A 3472-nucleotide genomic window follows, 5' to 3' on the forward strand; every position below is an offset into this window, starting at 1 on the left:
TAGAGTAAAGTGGTGTAGAGTGCAGTAGCATGGAGTGCTGTGGTGCACAGTAGATTAGAGTGGTGTAGAGTGCAGGAGCGTTGAGTGTTAGAGTGTAGTGCATTGGCGTAGAGTGTATTGGCATACAGTGGTGTAGAGTGCAGTTTTGCAGAGTGGCCTGGAGTACAGTGGTTGAGAGTGGAGCTGGGCAGAGTAGACTGGTGTGGCCTAGACTGGAGTGGTGTATGGTGCAGTGGAGAAGAGTGCAGTAGTGTAGAGTCGAGTGGCAAAGAGTGCATTGGCATAGAGTAGAGTGACACAGTGTAGAGTAGAACGGCATGGCATGACGTTGAGTGGAGATGTACAGAGTGCAGTGGTGCGGTGTAAAGTGGAGTAGTGCAGAGTAGAGTACAGTGGTGTTGCGTTGTGTAGAGTGGATTGGCAAAGAGCAGAGTATTCATGGTGTGGTAACACACTGTCATTACAGACAACCAATTTTCAATTGAAATGACCATTACATTTGCACAGACATACAATTTTACTAATAAAACTGTACAGTGCATAGACAGAAATGTGTGGAAATTGCATCACCTAGTTTAATGATTTGTTTTGATCATATTAAAGTATTTGTTTCTAACACACTTTAGAAGTAACAAAAAAATTGCTTAGTTTGTGCATTCATGATTTTGATATATTCTGAAGTACTTAGTTCATTGTACATGTTGTGCTAGAACCCACAACATTTCCTACCCTCCCCCCCCCAGTATCAAGCAAGATTGTCACATAAATCCTCTCACTTTGAAGTCAGTGAAAGAAAAGTAAACAAGCACCCTCAGGAGACAGCACATGACATTTTACCTTGGTCTCTGAATGCAAGCAAATATGACAAGCTAAGAGTAAGATTTACCATACTGTTTACAGAAAGGGTGCACTCAGATGGATATTGTAAGTAAGGTTTTGACAAGGGAAGGACCAAACTCAAGCTGTACAGCCTAAAACAAATAAAGCCAGTAAATGGAAAGCAGCACAATTTGTGTTACAAACCGCAAAGCTAATGGCAAGAAACAGGCAGAATACATTTCTAGGTCAGCTTTCTGAATGTCCCAAAAATGTCTTTAACAAACCAGACAGTTGCGCTGTCTGGTAGGTTGCGACCTAAAAAGTGGTCCTGGAGTCCAGTTTACATTTTATCCCTGCTGCCACCATCCTCTCCAATAGCACAAGGGGTTGAAACGGCAGGACCAGGTGAACCACCAGAGGTAGGTGTTGCTATGCCTAATTGACGTCTGTGTCTCCTTCCCATTGGTCTAAATAGATGTTGCAGTTTCCAGTTTTGTCAAAACGGTGGTTTGGCCTATTGCCTGTAGAAGGCAAAGGATAGAAAATCAATGCAGAAAGCCGAAAATGCTAATATTAGGCAGTGAGTAAAAGAGACACAGCAGAAAGCAAACCAATCTAGCTCTGCTGCTTTTATGTGGTAATCCTGCGTGTATCAAACGGTGAAAATGAGTTTTCCAGCATTTTGCAACACAGACAGATAAGTAGCTTCGGAGATGTAAATCCGAGACCCGTCCTTACACGGCAGGCTTTCTAATTGTTCTCTGAAACAAAGACTGGGTGTTGTACGTCTACTGCAGATTGAATGTGGTTATGTGCCCAGGAACCAGATGTTTCCCACGGTGTAGGAAAATGTTTAACAGAATGAAGACAAAATGAACAAAGATCATTAAGTTTTATTTTTGTTTTGCTTTTCAACCAGACTGCAGAATTACAGAGTATAAGAGCTTATCTGTTTTCCTCCTCCAAATAGGACAAACGTTCAAATAAGCAGTCTAAAAACAGCTGTAAAATGAATATGTAAAAGACAAGCGCTCACCACAAGCAGAGTCCTGACCCAATGACATGCTCACAATTAATTGAGCACTTCCTCTCTCCCAGGGTGATTAGCTTCATAGGAATTCTGCACATTGTAATTGAAAAAAATGTTCAGAGTTGCTCTCAGAACATTGTAATATTTGTAGTCACTTTACCATTACACAATGTGATTGGGTACATTTAGAGATGTATTTATATTCATATGGTCCACATTACTCACCTGGCCGTATCTACGTGCTCGGAGCACTAGGACCCTGAATCTGACTGGGTTGGAATTCCGAGCTGTATTCTAGAATTTAAAAGGGGTGAAAAAAGTAAGGTATGTCTGGTGATACCCTACCAAAATCCATGTTAAGTATCAAAATTGGCATAGGTTCAATGTAATGTACCTGGTAAATTCCAACCCCTGTGGACTCTGATTGTATCAGGTGCGATGTATTGCATCATCCCTCAGATCCACTTGTAGTCAGGGCCTAAGATGTTAAGATCTGGTCCTCCTGGAGGTATGCTGCTTAGGCCTTGTGTCCTGAGGGCATGAGACAATTTTGTAAATTCATTGGTTTTAGGCTGCTACTTGCCAAGTGTTTTCCTTCGGTGTAGACAGCTGGACTAGGTATGCCCACACATGGACCAGTCTTTAATGTACTACTTTGATGGCCAAATCCCAGGGCTCTTTTATTGGCTGACTCGCAGGCACTTGGCTGATTCTGCTCCTCGATCAATCCAGAAACTCTGATGATTGGCCCTCACACAGAAACAACAGGCTTTGGTGCTGACGAGAGTATAGATGTATTCACCCCACGTGGATGAGCACTGTTGTGACACCGCATGCCTGAACTCCCAACGAGACACAAATTGAAATTTCTCCTGAAATGCTACACCCGGCCTCCATGAACAGACAGACGGTTGACGCTAGTAATATGCTACGCACCGTTGGCCTACTGTTATTGATACAGAAGTCTCACCCATGTTTTCCACATTTTAATTGAATGAATATTGAGTTGCCATTAGAATAATATAGAATACTTTTTAAGTCTCTCTACCATCCCATAATATCATTGTGTGCCTTTAAATATGTATTTATATGTATATGGTGTACAGTATGCACCCAGCAGTAACCAGATGCTAAGTACACCTGATGCCCGAAGAGACAATAGCACATCATGGGCACCAAGGACAAGAGCCAGGTTAGCAAAACAAACATTTTTAAATGCGTCTCTAAAATGGTACAGTATTTCAGTCGTTCATAAATTGTCAGGCGGTTCCTGACCCTAAGGTCCATGATTCAACATATTCTGACTCTTTCACCACTTTGTTTTGGATTGTTCAGCTTGCCTCGTGGGGTTGGGAAGCTGCTCATAGAGACTGCTTTACACAGTCTGTCATCTTTCTTGCGTTTTTGGTATGATGTGTTACTTTGCATTTAACCTGGAACAGCGAATATACAATAAGCGCTTATGTCCAAGCGACCCTTGACCCTGCTTCAGGCAGGTCGCTCCCCCGCACCGCGTGCCGGTTTCCTCTGCTGTTTGTTATCCGTTTGGTCCTGCCTGGTGTTCCCCGCCTTGGTGTTCCCCGCCGCTGTGTCCCCCGCCGCTGTGTCCCTGCGGCCCCGCCC

At 43.3% G+C, this 3472-nt stretch overlaps 1 long non-coding RNA gene across 1 annotated transcript; it reads right to left on the minus strand.

Annotated features, from left to right (window-relative positions):
• Nucleotides 1-1872: 1872 nt before the first annotated feature.
• On the minus strand, nt 1873-2484 carry LOC138258650 (uncharacterized). Its single transcript, XR_011198481.1, has 3 exons — nt 2244-2484; nt 2075-2143; nt 1873-1939 (listed from the first exon to the last, which is right to left on the minus strand). It is a non-coding gene; the product is annotated as an uncharacterized lncRNA (long non-coding RNA).
• Between the last annotated feature and the right edge of the window lie 988 nt (nt 2485-3472).

The sequence above is a fragment of the Pleurodeles waltl genome, chromosome 9, assembly GCF_031143425.1.
Source record: "Pleurodeles waltl isolate 20211129_DDA chromosome 9, aPleWal1.hap1.20221129, whole genome shotgun sequence".
Lineage (NCBI taxonomy): Eukaryota > Metazoa > Chordata > Amphibia > Caudata > Salamandridae > Pleurodeles > Pleurodeles waltl.